The sequence below is a fragment of the Ranitomeya imitator genome, chromosome 2 (genome assembly GCF_032444005.1).
Source record: "Ranitomeya imitator isolate aRanImi1 chromosome 2, aRanImi1.pri, whole genome shotgun sequence".
NCBI lineage: Eukaryota > Metazoa > Chordata > Amphibia > Anura > Dendrobatidae > Ranitomeya > Ranitomeya imitator.
The window spans coordinates 382,386,955-382,402,863 of NC_091283.1; positions in this window are offsets into that span (position 1 = coordinate 382,386,955).

Here is a 15,909-nt window from a genome sequence, read left to right on the forward strand (position 1 = left end):
ATAAAAGTGTTTTTTAATAACAAACAAAAAAACCATCAAATAATAATGTTCAGTTATGCACTCAATACTTGGTCGGGAATCCTTTGGCAGAAATGACTGCTTCAATGCGGCGTGGCATGGAGGCAATCAGCCTGTGACACTGCTGAGATGTTATGGAGGCCCAGGATGCTTCAATAGCGGCCTTAAGCTCATCCAGAGTGTTGGGTCTTGCGTCTCTCAACTTTCTCTTCACAATATCCCACAGATTCTCTATGGGGTTCAGGTCAGGAGAGTTGGCAGGCCAATTGAGCACAGTAATACCATGGTCAGTATACCATTTACCAGTGGTTTTGGCACTGTGAGCAGGTGCCAGGTCGTGCTGAAAAATGAAATCTTCATCTCCATAAAGCATTTCAGCCGATGGAAGCATGAAGTGCTCCAAAATCTCCTGATAGCTAGCTGCATTGACCCTGCCCTTGATGAAACACAGTGGACCAACACCAGCAGCTGACATGGCACCCCACACCATCACTGACTGTGGGTACTTGACACTGGACTTCAGGCATTTTGGCATTTCCTTCTCCCCAGTCTTCCTCCAGACTCTGGCACCTTGATTTCCGAATGACATGCAAAATTTGCTTTCATCAGAAAAAAGTACTTGGGACCACTTAGCAACAGTCCAGTGCTGCTTCTCTGTAGCCCAGGTCAGGCGCCTCTGCCGCTGTTTATGGTTCAAAAGTGGCTTTACCTGGGGAATGCGGCACCTGTAGCCCATTTACTGCTTCCTCAGGTTCCCCAAGGTCTGGAATCGGTCCTTCTCCACAATCTTCCTCAGGGTCCGGTCTCCTCTTCTCGTTGTACAGCGTTTTCTGCCACATTGTTTCCTTCCAACAGACTTACCATTGAGGTGCCTTGATACAGCACTCTGGGAACAGCCTATTTGTTGAGAAATTTCTTTCTGGGTCTTACCCTCTTGCTTGAGGGTGTCATTGATGGCCTTCTTGACATCTGTCAGGTCGCTAGTCTTACCCATGATGGGGGTTTTAAGTAATGAACCAGGCAGGGAGTTTATAAAAGCCTCAGGTATCTTTTGCATGTGTTTAGAGTTAATTAGTTGATTCAGAAGAATAGGGTAATAGGTCGTTTAGAGAACCTTTTCTTGATATGCTAATTTTTTGAGACAGGTTTTTTGGGTTATCAGGAGTTGTATGCCAAAATCATCAGTATTAAAACAATAAAAGACCTGACAAATTTCAGTTGGTGGATAATGAATCTATAATATATGAAAGTTTAATTGTAATCATTACATTATGGTAAATAATGAAATTTAACACTATATGCTAATTTTTTGAGAAGGACCTGTATTTCCATTAAAAGATGACGGACCTGAGTTGGGACTTGTTTTTTGTGATAGTTGAAGTTTTTATTGGAAACATTTTACATAACATTTAGGATCACATTTAGCTGTCGCTCTATGCTGAACATTTACTTTGGGGCTTCCATCTAAATCTCCAAGTGATGTGATTAAGATGAAACCCTGAGAGATTTATTCACTAGAATGAGGCAGCAGAGTTACTCTGGACTCTGTTTGGCCTATTTTCAGTGTTGTGCTTCTTTTCAGAAGTACACAAAACTGTGGTCGATCACACTTTTATGCTCACCTAAAAAGACGGATCACAGGTCAGACAGCGTCCACAGTGCCTCCATCTGCCTCATAGAGAATCTTCCACCGGGGGTTCTGACTGAATCACGCATTTCAGAGAGTTACACGGAAACGCTGGTGTAACCACTCAGCGTACAGTGCAGGATAAATGTGCACCAAGCCTTACTGCGATCTTTGGAAGGCAGAATGAAAAAATCAACAGCAGGTGAAGAATTGGTTTTATTAATTTTTTACGCCATTCCTCATGCGGTATAAGTGATTAGGCAACTTTATTCTTCGTGTCTGTGCAATTATAGCAATATCAGATTTATATTGTGTTTTTCTGTTTGGTTGCTGTCACACACTAAAAGACGCTTTTTATTGCAAAAACTCGTTTTGGCATCCCCATATTTTGAGAGCTATAATTTTTCCATATTTCAGCTGACCGAGTCATGTGACTCCTTTTTTGTGGGACGAGTTGATGTTTTTAATAGTACCATTTTCGGACACATGACATTTTTTGATTGCTTTCTATTCTGATTTTTGGGAAGTAGAATGAACAAAAACCAGCAATTCAGGAATGTTTTGGGGGGGTCTTTTTTATATCGTTCCGCATCTGGTAAACTTGATAAGGCAGTTTTATTCTTCGGGTCAGTCCAATTACAGAGATACCTCGTTTATATTTGTTTTTTTTTTATGTTTTGGTACTTTTACACAAAAACTATTTTACAGATTTTTTATTTTTCTGCTGATGGAGCTGTATAGTGGCTTGTTTTTTGCAGGACAAGATGACATTTTTAGCTGTACCATTTTTATGTACATTGTTTTTTATCGTGTTTTATTGCACTTTTTGTTCAGCGGTATGATGATTGATTTTTACCTCGTTTTTTTTTTTTACGGTGTTCACTGAAGGGGTTAACTAGTTGGACAGCTTTATAGAGTGTGTAGTTCCGAAAGCAGCGATACCAAATATATGTTTTAGGTTTTTTCACATAAATGTTTTTATTAGAAAAATATTTTTTTCTTTTTTTTGTTCTTTATGTGGGGATTTTTTTTAACATTTCATTTTTACACTTTTTAATATACCGTATATACTCGAGTATAAGCCGACCCCCTAATTTTGCCACAAAAACCTGGTAAAACTTATTGACTCGAGTATAAGCCTAGGGTAGGAAATGCATCAGCTACCGGTGAATTTAAAAAAAAAAAATAGATGCTCCATACCGTTCATTATTGCCCCATAAGATGCTCCATATAAAGCTGTGCCATATATAATGCTCCATACTGTTCATTATTGCTCCATAGATGCTCCATATAAAGCTGTGCCACATATAATGCTCTGCACCGTTCATTATGGCCCCATAGATGCTCCATATAAAGCTGTGCCCCATATATAATGCTCTGCACCGTTCATTATGGCCCCATAGATGCTCCATATAAAGCTGTGCCCCACATATAATGCTCTGCACCGTTCATTATGGCCCCATAGATGCTCCATATAAAGCTGTGCCCCATATATAATGCTCTGCACCATTCATTCTGGCCCCATAGATGCTCCATATAAAGCTGTGCCCCATACATAATGCTCTGCACCGTTCATTATGGCCCCATAGATGCTCCATATAAAGCTGTGCCATTTATAATGCTGCTACTGCAATAAAAAAAAAATCACATACTCGCCTCTCTTAGCTCAAGACGCCGGCGCTTTCAATATTTACCTGCTCCTCGTGCGGCTCCGTCTCCAGCACTGACGCTCAGCAGAGAGCGCGCACTGACTACGTCACCGCGCCCTCTAACCTGAGCGTCACAGCCAGAGGACGCTGGAGACTGAGCCGCATCGGAACGAGGAGCAGGTAAATATCGCGCAGCGCTCCCCTCCCCGTATACTTACCTTCTCCTGGCGCGGTCCCTGCGCGTCCCTGCTTCTTCCACCGCTGCATCTTCTTCCTGTATTGAGCGGTCACAGTTACCGATCATTACAGTAATGAATATGCGGCTCCACCTCTATGGGAAGTGGAGCCACATATTCATGACTGTAATGAGCGGTACCATGTGACCGCTCAGCACAGGAAGAATCTGCTGCGCTGGAAGAAGCAGGGACTGCAGGGACCACGCTGGGAGTAGGTAAGTATAACTAGACAGCCCCCCGCTCCCCCTCCCCTGCCGACCCCCGGGTATGACTCGAATATAAGCCGAGAGGGGGACTTTCAGCCCCAAAAAATGGGCTGAAAATCTCGGCTTATACTCGAGTATATACGGTATATATATTTTTTTACAACGGCGCAGGATGGGACATCACTGTGTAGTAACAGATCACTGATCTGATTCTCTGCAATGATTCTGCACTACAGAGTATCACTTCAGCGTCTGACAGGCAGGGAAGGAGGCTTGTCAGCTCCTGCTTTGAGCAGGCACTGACAAATCACCTTCCCTGAAGGACTCATCATCCTTCTTGCGGCCATTGGTCACCATGGAGACCATCAGCACAACTCGATCGCATCATGTTGTGCTTTTGGAAGCACACAGGGAGCCCACTCCCTGCGCGATGCGCCTTGATGTCACTGTCACTACTGAGAGTGGCCTCAGAGGGATTAAACGCCTGCGATCAGTGATAGCATCAATCGTAGGCGTTGCTGCAGGGTGTCAGCTCTCACATAGAGCTGACACCAGCATCTGATCGTGGCGGTGCTCAGTGTGAGCCAGCACGATCGCGGCGCAGTACATATACTTCTCTTTGCGAGAACGCAGTTCCCACAGAGCAGAATATATACGGCATAAGTTGGGAAGGGGTTAAACATCAGCTTACAAAGCTTATTTTTGCATTTGGATCCATATCTCTTATTTCTTTACATGTTAAAGAGGACCAATTACCTTCACATATACTATGGTACATTACAGTAAAGAGTGTATGTGGGTGTATATAAATTTATATGTATATGGAATTAATGAACTGAAAGAATAATTCCTGTTAATTCATGAATCATTTGTTACGTCGGTGACTAGCATATCTTCTAAGCACCGCCCTACTTGCCACATGTTCTGCTTTGCTTCACCCAGTACCTGACCATTGGTCTGAGCTGCCTTGGGCGATGCTTCCAGCTGTGCTGTTTCTGTTTATTGTTGTGAATCTTTACTTGGCTATAGGGTGGTGCTGTCTCGGGTTTACCGCGACAGAGAGAAGGCAGAAGACCGCAGCATCTTTTCTCCTTCATTGATTAGAAGCCCTTCACCTTCTTATTAAAAAGTGTAAATTTCTTTTGGCAGTGCAGGTGTTAATCTGCTAAGTTGAAAGCTCCTGGAGGTTTAGTATCTCTGCTGTGCACTGTTAGCCACTCCCATCGCCTATATAAACTAGGCCCTGGCTAGCAGTCATTCTCAGAGATAGTTTATGCTGCATGACTGGAGGTTGTTGTTGGTTAATATAGGAGAAGAAGGTGGGTTTATTTGTGAATGTTGCTAGATTTTGTGTGTGTAATAATTCTCTTTCTTCTTCCTTCTTTAACCCCATCCTCCACTCCCCAGTGTATTCCTCTGTTACATGTGTGAGTATATTTGTATGTTTGGTATTTTTCGTTACCCCTTTTTGTATTATTTTGTTATTCTGGTTGGTGTATTATGGTACACTACTACTCCCCTCTTCCCTGGGTGGGGGAAGAGTATAAACTCAGTGCTGGTTCCTTCCGTCTCCTGGCAACATATTGCTATAGATTTCATCACGGACATGCCCCTCTCCGATAGTTGCAACACCATCTGGGTGGTGGTGGACCTGTTCTCTAAGATGACGCACTTCATTTACTCAATTGCCTTCCGCTTCCATGCTCGCCATTTAGCACTTCCAGATGTGTTTCTGTTCCACGGTCTAACTCCACATTATATCTGACCCCGTTTCTGTCCAGTTTACATCTAAATTTTGGAGGGCTCTTTGCAAGCTGCTGAATGCCCAGCTGGATTTCTACTCCCGAGTATCATCCATAGACCAACAGGCAAGTGGAACGGGTTAACCAGACTTTCAAAACCTGTCTTCAAGACTTTAAATTTCTATCCGCCAGAATTACTGGGTGCTATTACTCCCCTGTGCGGAATTCTCGTACAACAACCTTGTTGAGGAGTCTTCCGGAGCATCTACATTCTTCATTGTTTAATCCCAACCTACTCAAGTGCTCTCTTCTATATCCGCTTCCTCTGCTGCTGATATCTTGTACGGTGACTTCCTCCAGATCTGGTAGCAGACCCAGGCTTTCATTCTTAAGGTCGTGTCTTGGATATAGGCTCATGCAGACAAGGAGAAGTGCGCAATGTCACTATCATCCTGGGGATAAAGTCTTGCTGTCATTCTGGAGTATTCGCCTGCTGGTGCCTTCGTACAAGTTCAACCACCTTTACCTCAGTTCGTATATAATTCTCTGGCAGTGACCTACTGTCTTCAACACCCTGGGGATCTACAGATCCCAAACGATTTTCATGTCTTGCTCCTGAAGCCGGCGGTCTTGAATCGCTTCTTCAAGGTCCATATTTCTGCCTCAAATGCCTTCAGATGTGTTCAAGGTCAAAGACATTCTGGATTCCAAGTGGGTCCGAGGGAAGACATTCTTTTTACTCGATTGGAAGCATCTTGATCCAGAGGAGAGATCTTGGGAGAATATCTGCGCCCCTATCATCCTTGAAAGATTTCTCCATCTGTCCAGCAAAAGAAGGAGGGGAGTAAAGGGGGTATAGTTATTCCGGCCACTCGCAAGCCTTCTAAGCACTGCTCCACTCAGCGTGATTCGCTCTTCTCCACCAAGTACCCGACCATAGCTATGAGTTGCCTTGTGCTGTTTTCCTGCTACCGAAGTGATATGTCAGTTGACTTCACCCTCCTTTCTTCGCCAGAGCTTAGGTTTTTAGTAATTCTGTCTCTAGTCCCTGTATTGTCTTATTCCTGTTTTGTTTCACTTGTTATCAACCCAGTTTGCCTTCTTGTTTATCCTGATCTCTCTCTGCTCCTGAGCTCTGCTATGTATTCTGATCTTGTGCTTCCTTTCTATGATTAAAAATCATGGTTATTCCACAAAATATTGAATTCTGAACATGTCTATAATTTTAAGGGTAGGTGAATTTTAACATTGAGAGAATTATATCTTCCGGCAAGCCTACAACCTGCAGTAATCACTGGTCGAACAAACCACTGCACGACCAGCTCTATCCTTACCTACTGTATCCTCACCCATCCCCTGTAGATTGTGAGCCCTCGCGGGCACGGTCCTCTCTCCTCCTGTACCAGTTGTGACTGGTATTGTTCAAGATTATTGTACCTGTTTTTATTATGTATACCCCTCCTCACATGTAAAGCGCAATGGAATAAATGGCACTATAATAATAAATAATAATATCAAAAATAACATCCAGAAAATCAATTTCTATAAATTATATAAATTCATTTGCATTTTGCAGTGAGAAATAAGTATTTGATCCCTCTGGCAAACAAGACTTAATACTTGGTGGCAAAACCCTTGTTGGCAAGCACAGCAGTCAGACGTTTTCATTAAGATTTTGAGGCTGTCGACTGGCAACTCGAAGCTTCAACTCTCCATAAGTTTTCTATTCGACTAAGGTCTGGAGACTTGCTAGGCCACTCCATGACCTTAATGGGCTTCTATTTGAGCCACCCGTTTGTTGCCTTGGCTGTATGTTTTGGGCCATTGTCTTGCTGAAAGATGCAGCCATGACCCATTTTTAATGTCCTGATGGAGGGAAGGAGGTTGTCACTCAGGATTTTACGGTACATGGTTCCACCCATTCTCCCATTGATGCGATGAAGTAGTCCTGTGACCTTAGCAGAGAAACACCCCCAAAACATAACGTTTCCACCTTCATGCTTCATGCTTGGGTCATAGGCAGCATTTCTCTTCCTCAAAACACGGCGAGTTGAGTTAATGTCAAAGAGCTCAATTTATGTCTCATCTGACCACAGCACCTTCTCCCAATCACTCAAAGAATCATCCAGGTGTTCATTTCCAAACTTCAGATGGGCCTTGAGCAGGGGGACCTTGTGGGCACTGCAGGATTTTAAACCTTTATGGCGTAATGTGTTACCAATGGTTTTCTTGGTGGCTGTGGTCCCAGCTGCCTTCAGATCATTAACAAGTTCCCCCATGTAGTTTTAGTCTGATCTCTCACCTTTCTCACGATCAAGGATACCCCACGAGGTGAGATTTTGCATGGAGCCCCAGATCGATGTTGATTGACTGTCAATTTGTATTTCTTCAATTTTCTTACTATTGCACCAACAGTTGTCTCCTCACCCAGCGTCTTATTTATGGTTTTGTAGCCCATTCCAGCTTTGTGCAGATCTATGATCTTGTCCCTGACATCCATATAAAGCTCTATGGTCTTGTCCATGTTGTAGAGGTTAGAATCTGACTGAATAATTGAGTCTGTGGACAGGAGTCTTTTTTTTTAAAGGTGACTATGTAAGACAGCTGTTTTTATTGCAGGTAATGAGTTGATTAGGAGCGTCTACGTGGTCTGTAGGAACCAGAACTCTTAGGCTGCCGTCACAGTAGCAGTATTTGGTCAGTATTTTACATCAGTATTTCTAAGCCAAAACCAGGAGTGGGTGATAAATACAGAAGTGGTGCATATGTTTCTATTATACTTTTCCTCTAATTGTTCCACTCCTGGTTTTGGCTTACAAATACTGATGTAAAATACTGACCAAATACTGCGAGTGTGACGGCAGCCTTTAATGGTTGGTAGGGGATCAAATTCTTATTTTTCACTGCAAAATGAAAATCTAATATATAAAGCTGAATGTGTGTGTGTATGTATGTATGTCCGGGATTGGCATCTGTACCGTCGCAGCTACAGCCACAACATTTTGCACAGTCACACGTCTGGACCCCGAGAGCATCATAGGCTATGTTGTGAGGTGAAATTTTAACCCCGCGCTTTCTAATTCAATCAATTTTGCCCCTATCTACATAATGGGGAAAAAGTGAAAGGAAAAGTGTTGGAGGCAAATTGACAGCTGCCAGATGTGAACAAGGGGGAATTAAAGAGTGGGAGCGATGGCGCCAAAGAGTATATACCGTACAGTTGCTAAGGTGGGGCCCCGACATGGGATACTCACCACACACGGGGATATGAACACACACACAAAATGCGCCACACACTACCACGTGCTTGAATACATATACCACCCTCAGCACACATTTCACCACACATACACCAACCTCGCCACATAAAAGTCGAAACACAAAAGTCGCCGCTCAAAACTCGCCACGTGCAAAACTTGCCACATGCAAAACTAGGCTCACGCAAAACTCGCCACACGTGCAAAACTCACCTCATGGAAAACTCGCCACAGGTGGAAAAATTGCACACGTGGAAAAATTGCCACATGCACAAAAGTTGCAACACATGCAAAAGTTGCCTCACACAAAACTTGCACATACTCAAAACGCACCACACATAAAACTCGCCATGCGCAAAACTCGCCATGCGCAAATCTTGCTGCACACAACTTGCTACACTAACCTGTCACATGCAGCTCGACACACAAAAAGTTGCTACACGCATGTCGCCACACAAAACTCATCTCACAAAAGTCGCTACATGCATGTCGCCACATGCAACTCAACACACACAACTTGAAACATGAAACTCGCCCTAAAACACACACAAGTCTGGTATTATCCTTCAAAAATAAAAATCTGATTAATAAGCAGACAAACTACAAGAGCAACAAATGGTCCATATAGGAAATACGGCAGCTGTCAGTCACATGACCTGTCTATTATGTGTATGTGTGAGCTAATATATACTGCCAGGGGGGAGGGCTTCCTGTTGGCTGGGGATTTATCAGGCTGCCAATTTAGCTTACAAATACTGAGGTAAAAATACTGACCAAATAACGTGTGAATGCGGTCTAATACAGGAGGAGATGACACACAGATATATACTATATACAGGAGGAGATGACACACAGGTATATACTATATACAGGAGAGATGACACACAGGTATATACTATATACAGGAGGAGATGACACACAGGTATATACTATATACAGGAGCAGATGACACACATATACTATATACAGGGGAGATGACACAGGTATATACTATATACAGGAGGAGATGACATATAGGTATATACTATATACAGGAGGAGATGACACACAGGTATATACTATATACAGGAGCAGATGACACACATATACTATATACAGGAGGAGATGACACACGTATATACTATATACAGGAGGAGATGACATATAGGTATATACTATATACAGGAGGAGATGACACACAGGTATATACTATATACAGGAGCAGATGACACACATATACTATATACAGGAGGAGATGACACACGTATATACTATATACAGGAGGAGATGACATATAGGTATATACTATATACAGGAGGAGATGACACACAGGTATATACTATATACAGGAGGAGATGAGACACAGGTATATACTATATACAGGAGGAGATGACACACATACTATATACAGGGGAGATGACACAGGTATATACTATATACAGGAGGAGATGACATACAGGTATATACTATATACAGGAGGACATGACACACAGGTATATACTATATACAGGAGGACATGACACACAGGTATATACTATATACAGGAGGAGATGACATACAGGTATATACTATATACAGGAGGAGATGACCACCTGGTATATACTATATACAGGGTAGATGACATACAGGTACATACTATATAGAGGGGCGATGACACACAGGTATATACTATATACAGTGGAGATGACACACAGGTATATACTATATACAGGAGGAGATGACCACCTGGTATATACTATATACAGGGTAGATAACATACAGGTACATACTATATACAGGGGCGATGACACACAGGTATATACTATATACAGTGGAGATGACACACAGGTATATACGATATACAGGAGGAGATGGCATACAGGTATATACTATATACAGGAGGAGATGACACAGGTATATACTATATACAGGAGCAGATGATACACAGGTATATATATACAGAAGGAGATGACCTACAGGTACATACTATACACAGGAGGAGGTGACACACGTATATACTATGTATATACAGGAGGAGATGACATACAAGTATATACTATATAAAAGAGGAGATGACACATAGGTATATAGAGGAGGAGATGACATACAGCAGATATATACAGGGGAGATGACATACAGGTATATACTATATACAGGAGATCACATACAGGTATATACTATATATAGAAGGAAAAGACATACAGGTATATAGTATATACAGAAGAGATGACATACAGGTATATACTATATACAGGAGGAGATGACACATGGGTATATACAATATACAGGAGGAGATGACATACAGCAGGTATATACTATTTACAGGGGAGATAACATACAGGTATATACTATATGCAAGAGAAGACATACAGGTGTATACTTTATATAAGGGAGATGACAAACATGTATATACACTGAGGTGAAAATGAGGGGTGTGAGGTGAAAATGAAAAGGTGTGAATGCAAAATGAGAGGAGTGAGTGAAAATAGTGGAGTGATCGGAAAATGACAGATGTGAGGTCGAAATGACAAGTGTTAGGGGGGAATGACATGAGTGAGGGGGAAAATAAGAGGAGTGAGGGGGACAATGAGAGGTATAAGGGAGAAAATGAGAGGTGTTAGGGAGAAAATGAGAGGCATGATGGGAAAATAAGAGACGTGAGGTGCTATAACTAACCACAGATATTTACTATGCCCAGGCAACGCCGGGCTCTTCAGCTAGTAAATTTATATAATTCATCCAATGTGATTTTCTGGATTTTATATTTGATATTCTATCTCTCAACGTTAAAATTAACCTACCCCTAAAATTATACACTGTTCATGTCTTTGTCAGTGGGCAAACTTACAAAATCAGCAAGGGATCAAATACTTATTTCCGTCACTGTGTGTGTGTATATATATACAGTGGGGCAAAAAAGTATTTAGTCAGTCAGCAATAGTGCAAGTTCCACCACTTAAAAAGATGAGAGGTGTCTGTAATTTACATCATAGGTAGACCTCAACTATGGGAGACAAACTGAGGAAAAAAATCCAGAAAATCACATTGTCTGTTTTTTTAACAATTTATTTGCATATTATGGTGGAAAATAAGTATTTGGTCAGAAACAAAATTTCATCTCAATACTTTGTAATATATCCTTTGTTGGCAATGACCGAGGTCAAACGTTTTCTGTAAGTCTTCACAAGGTTGCCACACACTGTTGTTGGTATGTTGGCCCATTCCTCCATGCAGCTCTCCTCTAGAGCAGTGATGTTTTTGGCTTTTCGCTTGGCAACATGGACTTTCAACTCCCTCCAAAGGTTTTCTATAGGGTTGAGATCTGGAGACTGGCTAGGCCACTCCAGGACCTTGAAATGCTTCTTATGAAGCCACTCCTTCGTTGCCCTGGCGGTGTGCTTTGGATCATTGTCATGTTGAAAGACCCAGCCACGTTTCATCTTCAATGCCCTTGCTGATGGAAGGAGGTTTGCACTCAAAATCTCACGATACATGGCCCCATTCATTCTTTCATGTACCCGGATCAGTCGTCCTGGCCCCTTTGCAGAGAAACAGCCCCAAAGCATGATGTTTCCACCACCATGCTTTACAGTAGGTATGGTGTTTGATGGATGCAACTCAGTATTCTTTTTCCTCCAAACATGACAAGTTGTGTTTCTACCAAACAGTTCCAGTTTGGTTTCATCAGACCATAGGACATTCTCCCAAAACTCCTCTGGATCATCCAAATGCTCTCTAGCACACTTCAGACAGGCCCGGACATGTACTGGCTTAAGCAGTGGGACACGTCTGGCACTGCAGGATCTGAGTCCATGGTGGCGTAGTGTGTTACTTATGGTAGGCCTTGCTACATTGGTCCCAGCTCTCTGCAGTTCATTCACTAGGTCCACCCACGTGGTTCTGGAATTTTTGCTCACCGTTCTTGTGATCATTCTGACCCCACGGGGTGGGATTTTGCATGGAGCCCCAGATCGAGGGAGATTATCAGTGGTCTTGTATGTCTTCCATTTTCTAATTATTGCTCCCACTGTTGATTTCTTCACTCCAAGCTGGTTGGCTATTGCAGATTCAGTCTTCCCAGCCTGGTGCAGGGCTACAATTTTGTTTCTGGTGTCTTTTGACAGCTCTTTGGTCTTCACCATAGTGGAGTTTGGAGTCAGACTGTTTGAGGGTGTGCGCAGGTGTCTTTTTATACTGATAACAAGTTTAAACAGGTGCCATTACTACAGGTAATGAGTGGAGGAAAGTGGAGACTCTTAAAGAAGAAGTTACAGGTCTGTGAGAGCCAGAAGTCTTGATTGTTTGTTTCTGACCAAATACTTATTTTCCACCATAATATGCAAATAAATTGTTAAAAAAACAGACATTGTGAGTTTCTGGATTTTTTTTCTCAGTTTGTCTCCCATAGTTGAGGTCTACCTATGATGTAAATTACAGACGCCTCTCATCTTTTTAAGTGGTGGAACTTGCACTATTGCTGACTGACTAAATACTTTTTTGCCCCACTGTATATATATATAAATATATATATATATATATATATCTCACTTTTTTTTATGGTTCACTGTGCAGTAAAAGTGATAAGACAGATTTATTCTCCAGATCAGTACGATTAAGATACCAGATTTATATATTTTTTTAATGTTTTGATACTTTTACACACTAAAAACAATATTTTACAAAAATGCATTTACTTTTGCAGCGCCATATTCTGATTGCCTTAAATACATTTTTACTGAATTGGGTGTATTAGGGCTTGTTTTTTTCTGAAAGATTTGGCGTTTTCACTTGGCGTTTGTTTTTTTCTGAACAATTTGGCGTTTTCACTTACCGTATTCCTTTTTTTTTCTACATGTAACTTTTTGATCACTTTTTATGTATAAATCATTTTTATTGGTCATTGCAATAAAGAGTAAAGGTAAACAATACAAACTAGTAAATCAGTGCAATGATAAACAATGGTTACAAGTAAGTCAAGTAAGGCATTGTGACAACGTTTAGGTCTTGTAATTCAACTTTCTGGTAAATAATGTTGTTGGTTATCCCAAAATTATGAGGAGTTGATAATAAAAAACAGCTGGGATAGTAGATATCCATTATTACATTTCTTTGTAATCATTTGACAGTATAATATACGTTCAAACTGGGTATGAGGAATACACACAAAGTAAGATAAGGGAAAGAAAGAGGGGTAGAAAGAAGGAGAAGAGTGGATGGGGGAGTAGGGAATGTGGGAAAAAAGTGTGACTGCCAACCCGCTCCAGCGGCCAGAGCGCGGGTCGAGAAACGGCTCGAGAGTGTACGCGAATGTGTTACATAGTGCGTCAAGTTCTGGAAATCCAGCGATCTAATTCAGAGGTTTCCCTAAAAGCAATCCAGGGAGCCCATATGTTGTAGGTTTTTTCCGCATTACCTGTAGACTGATTTATCAGCTGCTCCATTCTATAAATGTCATTAAGTTCTGCCACAAATTCCGCACGAGAAGGGAATTTTTCTTGTTTCCAAAAACGTGGGATTAGATTCCTGACTGCAGTAAGAAAGTGTCTGAGGATGCCCCTCTTGAACCTAGATATCGACAGGTTACACAAAGACAACAATGCTAGACTTGCTGAGGGTTGGATCTGTGTGATAGACATCCTATTATGAAGTTCAAAGACGGCCAACCACAAATCCTTTATGGGGGGGCAGTCCCACCAAATATGCATGTAAGAGCCTGTTTCCCTTAAGCATCTCCAACAGGTGTCAGGAGTCGCGGGGAACACCGCATGCACCATGGAAGGGCATCTATACCATCTTGACGATCTGAACGAGAAGAGAAGAATTTTTCCCCTATCTTCAGATGACAAGGGTCTTCCCAGATCACCCTCCCATTTCGAGAAAAACATTGGCCAACCCTGCAGCGGAGCCCTCCCCTCTTGGAAGATTTTATATAGCAGCGAGACAGTATGGTCCGGGGGGCTTGCTGATATGCAAAGAATCTCAAAGGGAGTTAGCGGCCTGCTGATATTGGTTTGTTTAGAGATTGAGTGGATATAACTTCTTAGTTGTTCATAGAAGAACCAATCAACAGAGTGTGATTCCTCCTCTGGGAATAGTTCCCGAAGGGATTTCATCCCAGTTTCTTTTAAGTAGTCGTGGATGATGGGTTTGGAATCTTTTCTCTTATTTAGGTATGTCTCTCTATTCAGCCCCGCCGGAAAAGCAGAATTGTCATAGATTGGAATTAAGGGGCCTGGGAGAGTTGTGATCTGAAGGTCTTTGTTTCGGTTTTTAATAAGAAGCAATATGTTTCGTGTGAGGAAGGGTATATAGATGCCTGGCCCTACCCCCTTGCCTCCTGTCCAAAGAACAACTTGGGAGTTGCATCCGTTAAGATCGTTTTCTAGGTTTACCCACTTTTTGCTACTTTTACTGTGATAAAGGTCCAGGATACAAGTTCCCATTGATGCAAAACTATAAATCGCGAGATCTGGGAGACCCAATCCACCTGTCAGTTTAGATCTACTTAATGTTGTATATGAAATACGTGCCCGATTATGAGACCAAATAAAACGAGTAATTATTTGTTTGAGGCGGGAAAAGAAGGAAGCTGGTAGGTATAGGGGAATTGTTTGAAAAAAATATAAGAGACGAGGTAGGAGGTCCATCTTAACTGCATTGATCCTACCCAGCCAGGACAATTGGAGCTTGTGCCATTTCTCCAGATCTGAGTTTGTTTTCTGTAGAATTGGTGCAAAGTTGGTTTCAAACAGTTTAGACGTTTTGCTTGTAATTTTGATACCTAAATATGTAAGGGAATCAAAGCGCCATTTGAATGGGAAAGTCTTCCTTAATTGATCCACCAAGGGGAGTTGGAGTGAAATGTTTAGGATTTCGGATTTATGGGAATTCATTTTGAAGTTACTTAGGAGGCCAAATTTATGTAGTTCCGAAATAATGTTTGGTAGGCTCGTAGAGGGGGACGTAATATATATAGGAGAATTGCATCTGCAAAAAGTGCTAGCTTATGTTCTTCAGAACGTAGTTTTATACCCTTAATTGATTAGTTGTTTCTCAAGGCCACAGCTAAATGCTCCATTGTTAGGATATATAAGAGGGGAGAGAGTGGGCACCCCTGCCTTGTACCATTTCTGATCGGGAACATTTCTGATAGTGTGCCGTTTACCTTGACCTGAGCACTAGGAGAAGAATACAAGGCGGAGATCCTACGCAGCAT